A 22,043-nucleotide genomic window follows, 5' to 3' on the forward strand; every position below is an offset into this window, starting at 1 on the left:
TTGAAAATGTGGAAAAGCAATAGTTGAATCCATTTAAAATCCATTTAAATCTAATTTGTCTATGGTTGAAACGATGTTCTACCTTGTTAAGGATTTGATTAGAGGAGCAATGCATCTAAAATATTTGGGAAATATTTTGTAGAAGCAAGGTTCTGAATTAGTTAGCGATAAACAGATGGGTCAACAAGAAAACAACCACAATGGATCAAGCCCTTCTCTATTTTGTTTTGAAGAACAAGAATTAATGCTCTTTAGCAGGCTGCTGGATCAAAAAGGAAGTGATTTTTTGCATCTATGCAGCAAATACCTTATATCATTTTTAAGCTACTGCCAAGGTTGCCTAGAAACAGGAAATATTGAGACTACAGTGCCAGTGAAAGTGTGTAGGAAAATTGAATCTACTGCAATTATATCCAAAAAGGCTTTTCATAAATATCTGTAAAATATAGGTGCTGTAATTTTAATACTTTGTTGTTAGAGCTTATGTATATACTAATGAGTCCTATAATTTTTCCCTTCAATTAGATGGACTTTATTTTGATGAGCTAATTATCAATGATCTGAGTGAGATTTGGATTGATTAGTACTTTGAAATAATTGAGAAATACGCTTTCAGTGTTGACAATATTTCTTTATAAGAACCTGTAATTCAGATTACAAAATTCTCAAAAGGAAACAATGGACAAAATTGATGAAGTACTTTGTCAAACTGAGATCCTGGATCATTCTACAAAGTTATTAAATTAGGCTAAGCAAAGAACTAGGACTTGTATAAAAATTAAACCCACAAACACCTCTTGAATTCTTTTTTATGTACCAGACAGTGTTCTAAATGTTAATTGTTCATGCACACAAAAAGTCCTATTAAGGCTAATATTCCCAAAAAAAGTTTGACTTAACACATTTATTGCTTAGTGATTCAGATTAGCATCTGCAAAAGCAAACTTGGGTGTACAGGTCTAGCATCAATAGCATCCTGAGTATTCCTACTGCCCTACCCTTATCTACTACAGTAGTGTATGCTATGAAATACTGCTTGCACATAGTACAGTTTAGTTAATAGAATTTTACAATGACTGAGAGTAGACATAAAACTCATAGAAGAAAATGTTCTTTGCTCATGGAAAGTGTTTGATCTGATTCAAGCACACATGCATACACACACAAACACATATTTGCACAAACACACAAACACACACTAACTCACTCACTCGGAATTTACTATGATTATGTTAAGGGAATTTCTACCAGGTGTTTAATGGACACAAAGCAACAATTAACAATTTTCAGTGACTTGTTTGTCTATCATCCATCTACTTACTGGTTTTGACTACTTTCATTAAGTATTAGGTTAGCATATATATTAACTATTTCCGTCACCATATTTAGATACATGATTAACCTTAAATATTTTAGCTATCCTTTTCTAATAACCTCTCTGTATATATAAAATTGAGGGAGGAGGAGAGATGACTCAGAGGGTAAGAGCACTGGCTGCTTTTCCAGAGGACCTGAGTTCAATTCCCAGCAATCACAAGGTGGCTCACAACCATTTATAATGAGAGCTGGTGCCATCTTCTAGCATGCAAGTGCACATGCAGGCAGAATACTGTATACCTGAGAAATAAATAAATCTTTAAAATAAAATTGAGAAATTTATATGTCATATAGGCATGAATAAAAAATGACTGTCATAAAATATTCAAGATAACTCTCTTCAGTTACCACTGAATTTTCCTTTTACATTCCACTGTTCATTTTTTCTAGTGTCAAAAATGCTTTTGCAACATCTTATTTGTGCCTTGAAATGAGTACTAAAATATGTAAGAAGATGTTCTTTTAAATACATGTAATTTTAGCATTGAATTTAAAACAAAATTAACATCCATTATACTGTTAAAAAGCTTTTACCTCTTTCCAACTTTGTTTGAAAAATTATTAATCTTGTTTTCCATGGTTATGGGATAAATTCAGCTTCCATAAAATTAAAGGACAGCTACTTTACACTCTGTTGGATGCTCATGCACATGTATAATATATTTTGTATGTTCTAATAAAAATTCTTTTTGTTTTTAAATAAAAAGGTGTTTATCTGGGTATACAGTTGTAGAGGGTTAATTAGAGTCCATGATGATAAAGCAAACTCATGGCAACAAGAAAAGATCCTTTAATGGAAAATTTGTTGTTGCTTTGTTTTATTGTATTTGAGGCTGTAGTTAAATGGAGAACTGAATATTGGTTAAGATCAAATACACCGGTGTTCAGAAACATGAGAGTAATTTTTTCCTTGTGTATTATAACTTTTACTAGAAACATTAAAAAGTATCTAAAATTTTTAAATTCAAGCAACTGATTTCTATTTGATTGTTTTTAAGTTTTTTTTCTTTTTTTTAAATATAATTTTTTATTGAAAAAAAAGATTTCCGCCTCCTCCCTGCCTCCCATTTCCCTCCCCGTCTCCCTTTTCCCCCCTTCTCCCTCTCCTCTCCCCCTCCCCCCACTCCTCTCCCCCTCCCTCTCCAGTCTGAGGGGCAGTCAGTGTTCCCTGCCCTGTGGAAAGTCCAAAGTCCTCCCCGCTCCATCCTGGTCTACGAAGGTGGAAATCCAAACTGGCTAGGCTCCCACAAAGCCAGAACATGAAGTAGGATCAAAACCCAGTGGCATTGTCCTTGGCTTCTCAGCAGCCCTCATTGTCCGCCATATTCAGAGAGTCCGGTTTTATCCCATGCTTTTTCAGTCGCAGTCCAGCTGGCCTTGGTGAGCTCACAATAGATCAGCCCCACTGTCTCCGTGGGTGGGTGCACCCCTCGTGGTCCTGACTTCTTTGCTCATATTTTCCCTCCTTCTGCTCCTCCTTGGGACATTGGGAGCTCAGTCCGGTGCTCCAGTGTGGGTCTCTGTCTCTATCTCCATCCATCTCCAGATGAAGGTTCTATGGTGATATGCAAGATATTCATCAGTATGGCTATAGGATAGGGTCATTTCAGGTTCTCTGTCCTCAGCTGCCCCAGGAACTAACTGGGGACATCGCCCTGGGCACCTGGGAGCACCAAATCTCTTGCCAACCCTAAGATGGCTCCCTTAATTAAGATGTGTGCTTCCCTGCTCCCCTATCCGACCTTCCTTTATCCCAAACATCCCGTTTCCCAAGTTCCCCCCAACCTCCCCTTCTCACTTTTCTCTCCCCATCTCCCCTTACCTCCCTCCCCCCCCCCCCCAAGATCCCATTTTTTGCCCGGCAATCTTGTCTACTTCCCATAATCAGGAGGATAGCTATATGTTTTTCTTTGGGATCACCTTCTTATTTAGCTTCTTTAGGAGATCAAATTATAGACTCACTGACCTTTATTTATCTCTAGAAACCAATTATGAGTGAGTACATCCCAAGTTCATCTTTTTGGGTCTGGGTTACCTCACTCAGGATAGTGTGTTCTATTTCCATCCATTTGCATGCAAAATTCGAGAAGTCATTGTTTTTTACCGCTGAGTAGTATTCTAATGTGTATATATTCCACACTTTCTTCATCCATTCTTCCATTGAAGGACATCTAGGTTGTTTCCAGGTTCTGGCTATTACAAATAATGCTGCTATGAACATAGTTGAACAAATGCCCCTGTCATATGATCGGGCCTCTCTTGGGTATATTCCCAAGAGTGGCATTGCTGGGTCCAGGGGTAGGTTGATCCCGAATTTCCTGAGAAACCGCCACACTGCTTTCCAAAGTGGTTGCACAAGTTTGCATTCCCACCAGCAATGGATGAGGGTACCCCTTTCTCCACAACCTCTCCAGCAAAGGATATCATTGGTGTTTTTGATTTTAGCCATTCTGACAGGTGTAAGATGATATCTCAAAGTTGTTTTGATTTGCATTTCCCTGATCGCTAAGGAGGTTGAGCATAACCTTAAGTGTCTTTTAGCCATTTGAATTTCTTCTGTTGAGAATTCTCTGTTCAGGTCAGTGCCCCATTTTTTAATTGGGTAATTTTATTTCGAAGCTTTTCTTCTTTTACATACTAACCACAGTTCCTTCTCCCTCCCCCTACCTTCACTCCACCTTACCCCTTTCTACTCCTCAGAAAGGGTAATGCCTCCCATGGGGAGTTGATGCAGGACCTGGTGCCTCTCCCCTGTATCAAGGCTGACCAAGCTATCCCTCTATAGGAAATGGCCTCCAAAAAGACAATTCATGCACTGTGGATAAATCCTGGTTCCACTGCCAGTGGCCACACAGACTGCGCAAGTCACATAACTATCATCCACATTCAGAAGGCCTAGTTCAGTCCTATGCAAGTTTCCCAGCTATCAGTCCAGAGTCAGTGAGCTCTCACTAGCTACAGTTAGCTGTTGCTGTGTTTCTGCATCCTGGTCTTTACCCCTTGCTCATACAATCCCTCCTCCCTCACTATGACTAGACTCCAGGAGCTTGGTCCAGCTGTGAATCTATGCATCTGTTTTCATCAGTTATTGAATGAAGGTGCTATGATGACAATTAGGGTCAATCTGACTACGGGGAAAGTCCAGTTCAGGTGCCTTCTCTACTCCTGCTAAGGGTCTTAGCTAGGGTCATCCTTGTGAATTCGTGGGGAGCAGGGGTTCCCTAGCACCAGATTTCTCCCTTACTGAGCCAGGGCAATAGTACAAGCACCAGAGAACACATGCAAACTCACAATGAGTAAGCAAAATTGGCCAATACCTGTCTGCAGACCAAAAGCATGCTAATTAATGATGCTCACTCCTAGCCAATCACAACACACCAGCAGTGACCCCCAATTTCAAAAGGACCAACCAGAAACGTTTCTGTGGCAGTTTAATTTCCCTAACCCTATAACCACCCCCCAACTTTTTTTATAATAAAGAGGTTCTGCAGTGGAATCTTTCAGAGATTGTATCGTGTCTTCTGGGCCTCTGACCCCCACTCCGAAACAGCAATTGGACAACAGACAGCAGCAAAAGCCCATAAAAATGTAGAAACTACAATGTAACTTGTGCCCGACCTGGATAAATCCTGTCCTTTTGCTCTCTTTTTTGGTTCTCCTTACCCTCTTTGGGGCATTTTTCTTTCTTGGTTGCTGCCCCAGGTGCTGTCCCCATCCTGATACTCAATCCGCATCTTGAGTCTGCCTACTTGGGTTGATTTGGTGAGTTGACCCGTTTTCGTTTTCTAAGCCCTTGGTTAGTTAGGGCTTTATTTCATATCCTTACATTTTCTTTTCTTTCCGTTTTGTCATCCTAGTCAAGAACTCTCTATTGTGACTTGATTCGTCCTGGTACCTCCACATAAGGGCTCACCACCCAGGAGGTAGAACCAATAAGGGACCCGCTGATAAGTCCTTTTCAACCAGAGATACTGTATGAGCATATGGCCACAGCCTAACAAAGCATGGAAGTCTCTCACTGAAAGCAGCACACCGGGTCTGCAAACTTTGCCCCCCCCCCTTTTTTTTCTGTTCAGTCTTTGTCCTCGCACAGACTCCCATGTTGGCCTGAGAACAATTGATTGTTTAAAAACTCTTACTTTATAGAGAATCACAATCACTCTTCAGAGAGTATACTGTTGGACTTCCTCTCCTAGTCTCGCTGCTCAACTAATCTGGTTACAGGACCACCTGTTAAAGGCCATTAGGGCAGTGGCTTGTCTCTTAATTCATGGAAAGGCTTTGGCCTTTTGACTGTGGCTGAATCCCCTTTCCCTTCTATGATTAGAACTTTCTCCTCAGAGATGGCAGATGCTTCTACTAGCTTTGCTACTTCCACTAACTTAACCCTGGAGCTGAGCGTGAGGACCCAGATATAGTTGTTGCCACTCACCTCATATCTTATGGCCACTTTCTTCTTTGCTGCTGCTCCTCACAGTATCTGAATGGAGCCCATCATGAATGGTGCCTCTTCCAAGAGCATGGGGCCTTCCTTCCTCCAACAACACTGCCACCTCTTTCTCCCCCAAGTTGGCAAGAGTTCTGGGTCCAGTGTGAGGGCTTGCCCACCATTTTCATCTCTGTCTAACCTCCCACCTACAATATGCAGAGCCTGGAGAAGAAGCTACCTTTTCTGACTGTTTTTGCTGAGCTATTCTTGTAGCACTTTGAAGATGAGGTGGTACAGACTTTGGGCACACTTCTCCCAACTGTCTTAGCCCCATTGATCCCTGGTGTGGAGTTTGTACCACCACATGATTTGTTCCTTGACAGCTTCAGGGTGGACAGGACCCTGGCTGTGTTGGTCCCATCTCTATCTTCTGAGGACTTAGCTATCCCCCTTTCTTCTTTAGTCTCTTATTCCTTTGCAGCATCCTCAAAACTGAAGCTCAAGAAATGTGTTTCCTTCTGTTCAGTAGATCACTCAGTCAGAAATTCCGTATGAGGTATCCTGCAGTGGCGAGACACTTCTTCCCTAGCTGGACCTCTGGAGACCACCCCAGACCCTCCAGTCCTATGTGGAAAGAACAACTCCTACTCCTCTGGTGGTGCTGGGACAGTTGCTATGGGATTGACTAGTGGCACATCCTCTGGGGAGTGATGGACTCACCACTTTGAGAGGTTGAGACTGAGTTATAGACAGGGAACCTTGAAAGATGGAGCAAAAATGGTATAGAGAGAAGAGTTGCTCAGTTTTGTGAGGTCTGCAGAAGCTGCCCCTGACCCAGTAGTAGTGGGTTGTGAAGGAGAGGCGGCTGGGCTGACATCAAGTGGAGGAGGGTAATCTCAGTGGTAGAAGTGTTGCCTACTGCTCCAAAGTGAAGGAGGCACTGGCTCCCATGGTGTCTTCCTAGTACATCAGAATGAGACAAGATGTGGTGAATATGTACCTATTCAACTTCCAGGGCAGGACCAAGCACCTTCATTTGTCACTGAATGAGGAAGGTCACTCCTGGGTCTACCATGTGTTGTTCCAGTTTATTTTCAATATGTTTGAGCATTTCAGAGTGCATCCCAGCCCTGTAGAGCCTGGAGGCTCCAGTGATGTTGTCCTTGTCGGGTTTGTGCCCTACCAGAGGCAACAGGGCCAGGATCTGGTGGGGAGCCATACAGGGGTGTGTGAGGGAGACTGATGCTACCCTGATTCTCATTATTTTGAGTAGGTACTCAGACAATGGACCATGCAGCTTCAAACCCATTATGATTGGTACTTCATTTTGAAGACAGTCCTTGATCCCTCAGTTTTAATCCAAAGGCACTCTGTTTATGATGTTGTAGCAGAGACCCAACCAAGCCCATAAAAATTTGCAGTTTGGACTTACTGCCACCCTTGACATGCTTACTGGCCATGGACAATATGCTGATCCTGTTTCACAATCCAAGATTATCCTGCATGCCTATTTCCAACAATTGTTCGACTGAGCCTTCAAGGCCCTCAAATTGAACAATTTTGTCCATTAGGCTGCAGAAACATTCCCTACATTTTTGACCTGTCTCAACAATGCTGCTAAAAGGCACATTCCATCTGGCCTTACCAAGAATATCCTTATTAAACAGATAACTTGGGAAGAACTCAACATTGTCACCTATAATGCGATCACACCTATTAAAAATGAAGATATTCTTAGGTGGGTCTTAGCTGCCAGTGATATTGACACACAGAACAGGCCCATTTCAGTCCTTATGGATTCCATCAATGCCTTGGTCAACACCAAATTTGACAAGTATGATAATTTTGCGCTGCCAAACTGAACTTGCTGGGGATGTGGACAGTCTGGCTACTTACATAGGGATTGTCATGAGGCTCGTCCAAAGAACAAATGTCCTTAATGCCAAGAGGTTCTATCACTGGTCATGAGAGTGTACACACTCTCAGTGGTTCCTGATATGAATAATACACTGGACAATGGCTTTATACTCATGATACATGACGGTAAGTGGTGAACCTTGGTTTGCAGTGGTTAAGGTGAACTGGTTCTCGTCCACTAGACAGATGACTTCAATTTCAGTAGCATAGTATCTGTCATTTAAAAAGATAGATTTCCCCAATACTTTAGTTCTCTCTGCTGAGGTTACTTGAAGTGCAGTAGAACCAACTTTAATAAAAATTTTGGTGTTTTTGAGTGTTAACTCGAGAATATTTTGGAAGAACTTTAGGTCCTCTTCCAGATCCAAAGTGGCTAAAGGAATCTTCTCTTGCTCATGTTCTGCATGCTCAGCCAGCTTCCTGGGACAGTCTATGAAATTAAACTGTTTGCTGCCCTTCAGGTCAGTCAACACCTACAAGTGGTACTTGGAGTACTTCCTGACCCAGGAGTTACAGTTGCAGATATAGACTGCAGAGACTTTGTCATAAGCAAAGCCAGGAAAAATAACAAACCACTTAGAGAGGAAGTCTGTTTTATAGTGATTGCTAGGTCCAGAATGGCACACTGGATAATCATTTCCCTCAGGACAGACAACTTTCTGCCCTACCACTTTTCAAATTAAATTTTTAATTTTTAAATTAAAATTAAATTAAAACTTTTTAAATTAAATTAAAATTTGTCCAACACCATCAAAAAATGCCATCCCCCAGGCTGCTATAATGTTTACAGATGCCAATAAATCTAATTTGGGGGTAATAATAATAGGAGATAATCATTAGGAAAGGGCCTATACTCAACCAAATCCTAAATCAGTACAACTGGGGGGAGGAAGTTACTGGTATTCCTTATGGTATTGGAAATGGCCCAATCATAACCTGTGCAACTTAACTTGACACAAGTCAAGCCATTGTATTTGTCTACCACATTTTTTGGGCAAGTATGGGCCCTATTAAATCCTTGCTAGACTCCTCTGAACTTGTTGCATGGAGTCTTATGGGAGTGGTGGTGGCTCTAATATTTCTGCTTAAGTGTCTCCTACAGCTAAGATCCTGACAACAGCTGGTGAACAAGGCAACACTTCAGGTGTTAATTGCTATGTAGCACCTAGACCAAAACCTCCAAGGGAGGGGTCGATGCTTGGCTAACAGAAATATAGGAGGCCATTTAAAGTCCTAGTTCTCCTAAAAGTATCCCCTTGATTCTGATTTCTTGGGACCTTCAGGGGACCCAACATACAATAACTAGTAGTCAAAGATAGGTATGAGCCTGTCTAGCAGGCCACCCTAAGACAGGCACAGGCCAAAATACTGGGGATTCTTTGAAGTGAGGTTATAAAAATCCATAATAATTACTAGGTCACCCAATAAAAATAAAATAAAAAGAGTAAGATGAGCACAAGCAAGAAATTGCACATTCACAATGAGCTAGTGAAATTGGCCAAAAAAACTTGTCAGCAGACCAAAATCATGCTACCTAATGATGAATGCTCCTAGCCAAGCAAAACTCACTAGCAGTGACCAACAGTTTCAAAAGGACCAATCAAAAATGTTCCCTTGGCAGCTTAATTTCTCTAATCTGATAAAAACCACCACCAAGTTTTTATAATAAATAGCTTCTGCATTAGAATATCTCAGAGTCTGTGTTATTGCCTCCATGTTTTCTTATCCCCTGCCCCCCTGAAAACAGGGATCACATAACAGGCAGCAGCAACAAGCCCATAAAAACTACACCAAACACCATGGCTCCCTATATCAAGATATCTCCTTACTTGCATTATCTTTGCCTCTACCAACTCAGCAATCCTATTGCTTAATGTTCTACCCTGTAGGCCCATATTTCTATGTGGTAAGCAGCCAGGCTATCAAGCCATAGTACCCCATCTGAAGTGGTCACATACCCTTTCAGACAGGCTATTGCTACCCTAACAAATGCTCAGAATATACTGCTCCTTGCTTTGTAATTATGTAGATAGCCTGATAAGAGGTGTCAATTCCAAGCTAGTGACAGAGCTGTGGATGTGAGAAAATGGGCATAGAAAGGTGTGTTCAAAGAGGTAGATGTGACTAAAATCCATTCACCTGGTTACCTAGGAAACAGAATGCTAATGTATTTCCCCCTCAGGTTATGTTTTGATATATAAGGCTGTTTGGAGAATAAATGTGAAGAATTCTTCAACATGTGAATCAGGACTTCATGAGGGAACACTGAGAATCTCCCTCCCGATAAAGCCACGTGAGTTATGTCTTTATTCCCCTGCTTCCGGGCTGGTCAAAAGAGAGAGATGATTTATGTTGGGGTCTGGTCAAGAGAAAGAATTTATGATCTGGGCTAGCACCAGACTCGGACACTGCCCCCTCCCCTTCACTTCTCCCTCTCTCCCCAATATTCCAAATTTACTCAGGAGATCTTATCTGTTTCCTCTATTCTGGGGCATTAACACATGTCTCTCTTAGGGTCCTCCATGTTGCCGAGTTTTTCAGGGGTTGTGGATTGTAGCCTAGATATTTTCTTTTTGTCTAATATCCCCTTATGAGAGAGTACATATGGTGTTTATCTTTCTGTGTCTGGGTTACCTCACTAAGAATTTTTTTTATTTAGTTCCATCCATTTACCTGTAAATTTTAAGGTATTGCTTTTTTAGAACTGAGTAATAATACTACATTGTTTAAATGTACCATATTTTCTTTATCCATTCTCAGTTGAGGACATCTAGGTTATTTATGGGTTATGGTTATTAAAAAAAATAATGCTGCTATGAACATAATTGAGCAAATGTCCTTGTGGTATGACTGAGCATCCTTTGGGTATATGCCTAAGAATGATATTACTGGGTCTTGAGGTAGATTGATTTCCAATTTTCTAAGAAACTGCCATAGTGATCTTCAAGGTAGCTGTACAATTTGGCACTCCCACCAGTGATGAAGGAATGTTACCCTTACTCCACATATTCTCTGGCATAAGCTGTCATCAGTGTTTATTTTTTCTTAGCCATTCTTACAGGTGTAAGATGATATCTCAGAGTCATTTTGATTTGCATTTACCTGATGACTAAGAATTTTGAACAGTTCCTTAACTGTGTTATTGCCATATGAGTTTCTTCTGCTCAGAATTCTCTTTTTAGATCTGTATACCATATTTTAATTGGATTAATTGCTATTCTGATGCCTAGTTTCTGAGTTATTTATATGTTTTGGATATTAGCTTTCTGTTGATGCGGAGCTGGTGAAGATTTTTGTCCATTATGTAGGCTGCCATTTTGTCATTTTTACAGTGTCCTTTGCCCTATAGAAACTTCTCAGTTTTTGAAGGTCCCATTCATTAATTATTGGTCTCAGTGTCTGTGCTACTATTGTTATATTTAGGAAGTGTTCTCCTGTGCCAATGTGTTCAAAGTTACTCCCTACTTTTTCTATCAGGTTCAATATAAATGGATTTATGTTTAGGTCTTTGATCCACTTAGACTTTTGTTTTGTGCATGGTGATAGATACAGATCTATTTGCATTTTTCTACATGTCTGTTGTAAGCGTGCTGCTTGCTTGTTCCTGGCTGTTCAGCAGCTCAGACCCAAAATAACTACACAGAAGCTATATTATTTAAATCATTGCTTGGCCCATTAGCTCTATCTTCTCATTGGCTAACTCTTATGTCTTAATTTAACCCATTTCTAGTAATATGTGTACTTTGAGTACTATATTGAATAGATATGGAGAAAGCAGATAACCTTTTCTTGTTCCTGATATTAGTGGAATCACTAATTCAGTGGAATGGAGTTTCTCTACATTTAGTTTGATGCTGCTGTTGGCTTGCTGTATATTGCCTTTATTGCATTTAAGTATTTTCCTTGCATCCATAATCTCTCCAAGACCTTTATCCAGATGAGACATTGGGTTTTGTTCAAGGCTTTTTTGGCATCTATTGAGAAATTCATGTTACTTTTTTCTTTCAGTTTGTTTATATGGAAGATTACATTGACAGATTTTCATATTTTGAACCATCCCTGCATCACTGGGATGAGGTCTCCTTGATCAGGATGGATGACCCCTTTGCCCATTATGTGACCCTTGTTATTCTGTAAAATTTTGAATCTATATCCTTCTAAGTAAGTAGGGTTGAGAAGAAACGACTGTGTTTTTTTCTGAAAACATCACTAAAATGATAGTAAAGAAATTGAAATTTTTATAAGCTCACAAAAAATTTGAGAATGATAGTCATAATAACACTGTGCAAGATGTGTCATCCTGTTTTTGAAAAAAAAATCACCTAAATGGGTTATGCCTCATTAAGGGAAGCTAATGAAGCTACAACTTGCAAGCTGTATAGACAGTTACTGATAAGTAATAAGTCTATTTGCAGAATGCTGAAAACCATAGGATCTGGTGGAAGTGCTAGTGTGGAGGACTGAGATGACCCAGTCAGATGACTACCATAGTCCCAAAACTTTCAATTATTGAGGGGTTTAAGTATTCAGAGAAGGTGGGTGAAGTATATAACATAAAACTGGAAGTTACAAGCATTATAAATATTGCCAAGTACAATTCTTTTAAACATTGTGTAATGGTAACACATTACACAAAAACTATCAAGAGTTGTTTTGTCTATACAAGATGAATATTCACTGATGTAAGATGATCTTCTGTATATGTGTTGCTTTTATTAGTTAATGAATAAAGATGCTTTGGTCAATGGCTTAGCAGAGTAAAGCTAGGCGGGAAATTTGAAGAGAGAGAGAGAGAGAGAGAGAGAGAGAGAGAGAGAGAGAGAGAATAGGCAGAGTCTACAGAGACACCTTATAGCTGCTGAATGAGTAACAATCCACACTGATAAACCACAGCGTCATGGCGACACACAGATTAATAGTAATGTATTAGGATGTAACAGCTAACTAGGAATATACCTATGTCATTGGCCTAATAGCTAGATTTATCCAGGAAGAAGACTAAGACATTGATCAAACAATTGAAACTGATAATAAGTCTTAGAGTGGTTATTTCATAAGCAGCTTTGGGAACACGTGGGTAGAGCAAAACTGGGGGATTGGCAGAATGGATAATACTTCTAGCTACAATACTCAAATTAATATATGTCTTTATTTTTCTTTTCTCCTTTCTTCTTCTTCCTTTCTTACTCTTTCCCTCCCTCCCTCCCTCCTTCTATCTCTTTCTCTCTTTTCTACTTCCTTCCTTCCTTTCTTCATTCTTTCTTTCTTCCTTTCTTTCATTTTCTCTCCAAGTAGCCCTTGTTGGTCTAGAACTTGCTCGGTAGATCAGTCTGGCTTCTAACACACAGAAATCCATATGCCTCTCTCTCTAAAATATTGTGGTTAAAGATATTCACCAGCACATTGATAAGAAATCTTCTAAAAAGAACATTGTAGTTTATCCTTAATGAATCCAGAATCATCTTCTTTAGATTATACCTGGTCATTAGTATGCTTTTGTAAAGCAAGTTTCATTGTCAATAAATAATATCCATTCATTTGTACATTGCCTGTATCAGATGGCAGTAGAGGCTAATATCTGTAATAGAAATATGAGACTCAGATTTATAAAATGTTTACTTTCTCATCATTTACAGAAAAAGGGCCAGGCACTTCAGAGTAAATCTTAACTAAAAATCACATATATACTGAGTCAACAATTAAGGGAACTTAGTGATTTAAATGTGAGAAGATCAGCAAGAATCATTAGGCATGGGAGGTAAGTTTTCCAACAGATGTTTGTCAACAGGCACAATGTTATAGTTAATTAAGAAAAAATAATTCTGGTGCTAGTAAGGTGATAACTTCTTGTATAATTTAGAATATATTTGTCATTCAAAACTGCTATGAGCTTAAACTGAATGATATACTATTTTCCTTTATTTGTTTATTGTACAAAGTACTTCTGAATTAAATGATAACATTGTACCCTATAATATTATGTTTCAAACAAATAGACAAAGGATAAAAAATGGCTCAATTTTTAAAAAGAAAATGTCTTCTCATATAAAAAATAAGAAAACATCACAAATATAATTCCATTACATGTTATGAGGCAGAAGATGAGAAGTACTGGTACTGGTTGACTTTGCCATCCTGGTGAGGTCTATGATAGTAAGTTTACATAGAAAGAAGTTGTCTCAAGATACAAGCATGAAAGACATGTGCTCAAGATTAAAATTCCCAGATTTAATTTTAATATAACATGAGAAAGAGCATCATGAAAAGAACCTCTTGAGTTTTTTTTTAATTTTTCTGTGTTCATAAGTGTTGGAATGTGATTTTTCAGATACTGAAGGCTCAAAACAATCGCAGAGAAGCCTAAATATCAATTAAACTACATTTAAATATGTAAATAGAATAAAGTAGAATTTTAACCATGCCAGTCACAAATATATAGGCATATTCAAATAAAAATTTGAGGAATCTGATTATAATGAGAAGAAGCATTTTCAAAACTATTTTTTTTTTTTTTTTTTTTTTTTTTTTTGCTATTGCTGAATCAAAAAGACCTCTCTTAAAGGGATTGCAGCATGCCGCCAGCAAGTAAAGCCCATTTGGGGAAAAATATGTCTAAACTCTGTTTGTTTTAGTTTCTAGAATTCCTTTCCATGCCCTTTCAAGTTTTATGTGGATTTTAGTTGGCCATGTTGGTGCCAATTTGTTGTAATAGGCCGCTTGTTTGTTTTCTGGCTGCCTGGCAGCTCAGACCCAAAATAAGCACACAGGAAGTATATAATTTAAATCACTGCTTGGCCCATAAGCTCTATCTTCTTATTGGCTAATAATTTAACCCATATCTGTTAATCTCTGTATAGCTACATGGTTGTGGATTACTGGGTAAAATTCTGGTGTGTGTCTCTGGTAGGCTACATGGCTACAAGGCTTCTCTCTGACTCTGTCTTTTTCTCCCAGCATTCATTTCAGTTTTCCTCACCTTATTAGATCCAGCCAGTTTTCTTTATTTATTAATGTTAATCACAGCATACAGAGCAGAATCCCACATTAAGTTTATTTTCAAAAAATGAATGTATTTTATTATACATAAATTGATACTTTATAAATTTGCATGACAGAGTCTAAAGAAGAAAACTGTTGCTATAAAACTCTCAGAAAAAAATATATTTTGGAAATTTACTGGGTTTGATTATATCAAAATGCTTGTGTTTGAGCTGAGTTTCAGATATTAGACTATCTTATTTGGATTGTTATGTGTGTATAATTTTTAAAGACATTTGAATAGGGCATATAGATATTGGATAGGGAATTTAACATTTGCTAAAGTTCGATGATTTTTCTATCATACATCTAAATGCTGTCTTGAGTCTCTTTTTCCTCCCATTAATTTATGCCAGAGGTTTCTTAGGTCTATTTACAGGAATATTGATGGAAAGTTGTCTAGATTCTCTTCCTCTTTGTTGCTAAAATTCCTTGGAATAATATAGGTGATATTCTAGTCCACTTGTGTTTAAGTATTAAAATATCAGATCAGATGTTGTAAGCATCAAGCATTTGTTGCTCATAGTTTGGAGAACTGCAAATGCCAGACTCAAGAGGTCAGGAAAACATGTGTCAGATGAAAGCCTACTTTTGGATTTACTTGTGCTTGCTTGTCTTCTTGAATTAGAGAAACCAAAAGCCATCCTATCTCTTCTTGTAAGAGGATGAATCTCATCATGAGGACTCATTTCACATAATCTCATCAGGTCATAAATGTTCTATAAGACTCTCAAAATCATAATCATGTAAGGTACAATCTCAAATTCTATAATCTCAAATGTTGAAACCTTAAAAACTCTAGTTCATATTTTTGTAAGATGAAAAATTAAATTGTGGGGAAGAAATTAGAACATTTTCAATTGTACACAGAGTTGCCATCAAAGTATTCCATTTTGTTCTTTTTCTGCCCATTTCTAAAAGTGGCTAAGAATAAGGGGAATCCACTAAGCTAAATAAGCTTCTGGGCCTAAGGCAGTTGCTTCTATACAAGTTCCTCCAGTATTACAAAATACATAAAATGGCCACTTAATCTTGGTGGGAGATTTGGCTTTGGCTTTAGCTTTGAAAGGTGAAGCAATTCTTATATTTACCATAAAAATAAGATTTTTTTAAAAAAAAAATATTATTGGTGTCATATTGCCTATTGAATGACATTTTCAAAATCGATCTCAATGTTTTCTGCCATACAGAAACATAAACACACACACTCACATGTGTGTCCATACACACATGCATGGACACACATACCATCACCTACAGACTGGAATTCCAAGCTNGAATTTTATATCTTTTTTTTAAAATTTGATAGGATTTTCAGAAGAAAGTTCAGTTATGTCTTTTGGTCAAGCATATGGCAGTAATAAATATTTAATTTTAAAAACACAAGACATATTAATAGTGCTATTAGAAGTGGGTTGATAAACTTTTAATGAGGTAAACTGATTTTGGCCTATTTTACTGTTTCAAAGTAATTACAGTATAAAAGAGTGAAAAAATATATATGGGATATAGTTACTGTTCAGTCCCTAATATTTTTCCATTAGATTTGTGGCTCTGTAAATAAATACCTGTATAATGGATTTCCTCATATAGAAAACATAGAGAGCATAGAAAACTGGTTAAGAAAATAGAAAATTTTCTCTAGTGTCAGGTTTCTTGCTAGCCCCATAAAGACTCCCTCATTTAAAATATCTCTTTCCTGCTCTCATCTCTGTATTTCCTGTATCTCGATTATCCCATTCCCTGAAGTTCTCCTTCTCCCTCCCTTTCTCTCCTCTTCTTCCCCTTACACTCTGCCTTTTCCCTCATTCAAAATTGACTATTGACAGGCCCAATGTTTTACAGATCCAGTACAGGAAATCTTATTTGATTTACAATCATGAATGTAATAGCCATGCTATGCTCAGAAGATAGCATTTTGAATCCTGTCTTCCTTTCTTCTTGCTGTTATATTTTTTCCATCTCCTCTTCTGGTGTTAATCTGCCATCCTTATTGGCGATGATAAGAATACTTCAGGGTTGAGTATGTGCAACTGTCGCTTATTCTCAGCCACAACTCTATATTCACTGCCATTCCTTTGAAATAACACTAGTATTGTGAAATATTCCTTTACATTTTGTGAATATATGTCACTATGATTGGTTTAATAAGCAAGCTGACTGCCCAATAACTGAACAATATAAAGGTGGGAAAGCCAAACTGAGAAAGATGGGATGATGAAGGGCAGAGTCAGGAGTCTCCAGCCAGATGCAGAGTGAGCAGGAGATGAATTTGCCATGATAATAAAGGTTCCACCATCTGGTGGAGCATAAATAAGTAATATGGGCTAGCTTCAAATGTATGAGCTGGTTAGTAATATGCCTGAGCTTTGTGGGGGGACATGTGTAATTAATATTAAGCCTCAGAGTGCTTATCTGGGACTGGGAAGTCGGTACAGGAAACTTCAGCATACACACTAGGAGTAGCATTTGTATACGGGCATAAATATAAATATCTTAGAAGGCAGTTTAACACTATGTTAATTTATCTTATTAACAGTGGTAAATTCCTCACTTAAGACCTAACTATGACCTCTGCTGTCATGATTTTTTTTTGACTGAGTTTATAGTACAAGACATAAATTCCTTCCTGTGGTGTGGTCCTCATATCTAAGAAATATATGGTTGGGTACCCTCTAACAGCTGTGGCACTATTGTAACAATGGGCATATCTTGTCTAGAAGGTTATTGTAGTTCATAGCTAGATAAGATCATTGATGTCTTTTCTTTCCCAGGTGCCTGCATAGTGCCTCCCAGATTTGTGAATGATAGCCTACAGAGAGAAAACTTGAAGCTCATTTCCAGCTTTATTTCAATATGTTTTTGGCAGAGAGGATTAAGCACAGAGGGGGTAAGTATGTAGAAGACAAAATGGGATATGGGTTGGTAACAAACTATGAGTGAATGAAAAGTGATATGGAAATCTCATATTTTATAAGCCAATTAAAATATCATGAAAACAAAGAGTTAGGATGAAGATATCCAGCATAGCTAGGTAGTGCTTTTTCTAAAAGTCAGGTGTTACTAAACAAAATTTACAATGCCAGATATACTCACTTAAGAGTTATTGATCAGAGAGGCCCCGGAGACCCTCACAACAATACAGATAAGTATTCCTAAACGTATGGGTCATGTAGGAGTTGAACAAACCTTTCATAAAGGCAGCTTAGCATGATTAGAAAATGTTGTAGGAGCTGCGGGCCTCTTCCCACAGCCCAGCTCCTGGCCGCTTGGCTAGCTTATACCCCAAAATAACAACACACAAATTGTATTCTTTTAAACACTGCCTGGCCCATTAGTTTCAGCCTCTTAACCCATTTCTAATAATCTATGTAGCACCACGAGGTTCGCTTACCAGGAAAGATTCAGCATGTCTGACCTGGTGGCTGGCTGCATCGCGTCTGCCCTGGAGAGAGCTGCATGGCATCTGAGCTCACTACCTCTTCCTCTCAGCGTTCTGTTCTGTTTACTCTGCCTATCTAAATTTTTAACCTATCAGGGCCAAGGCAGTTTCTTTATTTAACCAATGACCTTCTTCTATCAAGAATGCACAGATATTCACATTACAATTTTTAACTGTAGTAAAATTGCAGTTATGAAACAGCAGAGAAAATAATTTCATTATTGGGGATCACCACAACCTGAGGAAATGGATTAAAGGACACAGCATTAGAAAGGTTGAGAACCACTGATATAGGCTCTTGCAATTTCTCTTGGCTGCCTACCAGAAATAGTTGAAGTAACTTTTTCAAGGGCTTTATAAATGATTATTTTTTCAATCAGTAACCATAGTGATATATACTTATACAATTGTGGGTTTGATCTACTTCTTTTCAAATATTGTTATCTTGCTCATGACGGTGATACTCATGTAATTGTCATTATCATATTTAAGTATTCATAGTTACAAAAATATGCTGTCTATTTTACTATTTAAAGTGACATATGAAGTTCTCTATACATAGTTTATTATTATTTCAAATAAATATCCTTTTAAATTAAAATTAATAATATTTAACGATTTTTTAAAAAGTAGTTTTCCCAGAATTATATTTTGAAAATTTAACTGTTTAAGCACTGGTGTTGTTCTTTTGGTATTTCAACATTTAAGATTATGCTTTTGAGATCATTCTTTTGCCCGCATTTACACATTTATGTACAAAAGCTCTTATTACATGAGTTAACTTAACATTTTAACTAAATTTAAATAAAATTCATTGTCTGATAATAAGTCTTCTAAATTACAACAGAAATCTTTAACTAATGATAATGTCTTATGTAGAGCAAAACATTACTGAAGAGCAAAATGACATTTCTTGGTCTTCTCTTATTTTACAACCATTATCTTCTAGTATTGCATAATAGTAATATATAGTACTGTTCTAATTGTTCATCATACTAAAACTTAATATCTATCAACAACTTGTTATGTTTTTATATATGTCATTCAATATTCTTGATAATCTTATAAAGTTTGTTTTATATTATTACTAATTTAAAGGCAAGAAATATCATGAATACAGAGGTTAAAATATTAACAGATATTTAATTGAAACAAACCTCATTCATTGAATTACAAGTATGCACTTTAATCATTACTCAAATATAATATGTAGTATATATCATTTGAGGTTGACTATTCTTTATAATTTCTGTGAGTATAATGGAATACTTTGCTACTTTCTCTTTAGATATAGATTATTTAAGAAAAAAAAACATTCCTAGAATCCAGAAGACATCTGTGAGTTTGAAGTTAGCCTCATCTACATGGGAAATTCCAAGCCAGGCAAGGCTACATAGTGAGACTTTATCTCAAACATAAATTTACCTTGAAGAAAAAATAATATACTAGACTTCTGACTTAAGTATTATTATTGTCAATGATTGTTCAAGATCAGGTTGACTATTGTTACAAAATAATCACAACTACCTAACAGATACCTGCATTTTAAATGATAAGTTATCACTGTAAATCCATTGCATGTGGAAAAACAATCCTGAAATTAATAGGGTTCAATTACTAGAATGAGTCTTGTTTTTTATGTCTTCAAGTTTCTATGCCTTACTGGATAAAAAGTTGACTTTACTAATTACTTTTGAAAACAATGAACCAAGATTTTACTTTTGATTGCTCCTGACTTAATTTCTTTTCCTGCTTCTCTGATAAAAATACACTGACAAAAAATACTGACAGGAAAAATAGTTGATTCCTGTTCAAAGTTCAAGGGAAGTTCACTGTGGAGAAGTCAATGTGGCAGGAGCTTGATGCAGTTAACATCCATAATCAGGACTAGAAATATATAAATATATACATTCCACTGCTCAATACCCGTTCTGAACTCATGTAGTCCAATATATTAATTAGGAAATAGTAACACCTACAATGTGTGGATCTTCCCACATGAATTAACTCAAACAGTGTGATCTCCCACAGCATAACAAAAGGTCCAGCACCCAAGTGATTCTAGACCCTCACAGTAGAAAATTAACAGGGCCAGCTTAATGCTTTAGTGGGTAAATGCACCTGTCTCAGAACCTGGTGGCTTTAGTTTCAACTCTGGGAACCACATGATAGAAGAAAAGAACTGACTCTAAACAGCAGTCCTCTGAACTGTACATGTGTGCATGCCATGAAACATGCAGAGACACACACCTCTAAGAAGATATATGATATCAGATATCTCTTGGAATTTTACCATCTGCTTTCTCTCTTTTAAACACCACTTGTCCTTACTATCTCTTGGATTCTGCCATCTCTAAAATCAATAATTGTGACTTCTAATAGAGAGTCCCTGGAATGAGATACAATGTTTTTAACTTAAATAAATTGATCAGAACTCTGAAAAGCTAAAACAGATGATAGATAAAATGATTTTATTTTCTTATACTAACAATTTTGGAAAATAATTTTCCTAAAGCTAAAAACAATTGTTTTAACTTGTGTTTTTAGTAATATCTAAATTACCACACTGGAGACAGGAGTAAAGCTTGATAATAATAAAAAATTAAGAGCAGTTCCAAAGGAATTTTGAAATATAACTCAACCCAGGGGCTCCTCTTTAAAACTAAATTTTCTAGATAACATGTGCTTGTTGACAGGGTTTCTGTCCTGCCCAGTTTCTGCAATTGTTAAGTCCTAAAAAAGTCACACAGAGGTCTACATTAGTTATAAACTGATTGACCCATTAGCTCAGGCTTCTTATTAACTCTCATAATTTATATTAACCTGTTATTCTTATCTGTGTTAGTCACATGGCTCAGTACCTTTTTCAGCAAGGCAGTCACATTTTACTTCTTCTGTGATTGGGTCAGGACTGCAAAGGAGTGGGCTTCCTCCTCCCCAGAACTGTCCTGTTCTCATTGACCTGACTCTTCTTCCTGTCTGGTTGTCCCACCTGTACTTCTTGCCTGGGTACTAGCCAATCAGTGTTTATTTAAAATATAAATTGACAGAATATAGAACATTCTCCCACACCACGTGCTAACAACATACTTGATAATATGATATAGTATAAATTTTCTTGTATTGTTGATGGAGAGAGGGCCCACTTGTTTTTCCCGGTCACCTGGCTAGCTTACACCCAAAATAATCACAGAGAAACTGTATTAATTTAAACATTGCCTGGCCCACTAGCTCTAACTTCTTATTGGATAACTCTTACATCTTACTTTAACCCATTTCTATCAATCTGTGTATCATCACGAGGTCATGGCCTACCATAAAATTTCACCACATCTACTTCCAGCCACAGATCCATGGCATCTCCCTGACTCTGCTTTCTTCCTCTCAGAATTCAGTTATGTCTTCTCTGCCTACCTAAGTTATGCCCTATCAGGCCAAGCAGTTTCTTTATTAATTTACCAACCAAAACAATACATAGACAGAAGGACCGCCTACACCATTTCCCCTTTTCTGTTTAAAAAGGAAAGGAAGACTATAACATAGTAAAATTACATATAACAAAATAGGTATCAAATAAAAACTACAGTTACAATATTTATATCTACTTTATCTTTTATCACAACTAAGGAAAGCTATATTATTACTATGTACTCTTCAACTCCTCAAAGACTCTAGAATGATATAATATTACCTAAGTAAACAGGAAGTAAATTGTAAGCAACTTGCAAAAATTCTAGAAATGACAGAGACATCTTGCTGCCTGGACAGTCACCCAAAGTTCTTCTGTACCATTGGGGTATCTGTCTTCAGCCTACAGGGCCATAGTGTCCAGCAAACTTT

At 37.6% G+C, this 22,043-nt stretch overlaps 1 pseudogene; it reads left to right on the plus strand.

The window, feature by feature from the left end:
• The first annotated feature begins 4,669 nt into the window (after positions 1 to 4,669).
• Positions 4,670 to 6,856, plus strand: LOC126490191 (SH2B adapter protein 1-like; annotated as a pseudogene).
• Positions 6,857 to 22,043: the final 15,187 nt, after the last annotated feature.

This window comes from Alexandromys fortis, unplaced genomic scaffold (genome assembly GCF_014885135.2).
Source record: "Alexandromys fortis isolate MF-2015 unplaced genomic scaffold, M_Fortis_MF-2015_v1.1 scaffold_226, whole genome shotgun sequence".
NCBI classification, from domain to species: domain Eukaryota; kingdom Metazoa; phylum Chordata; class Mammalia; order Rodentia; family Cricetidae; genus Alexandromys; species Alexandromys fortis.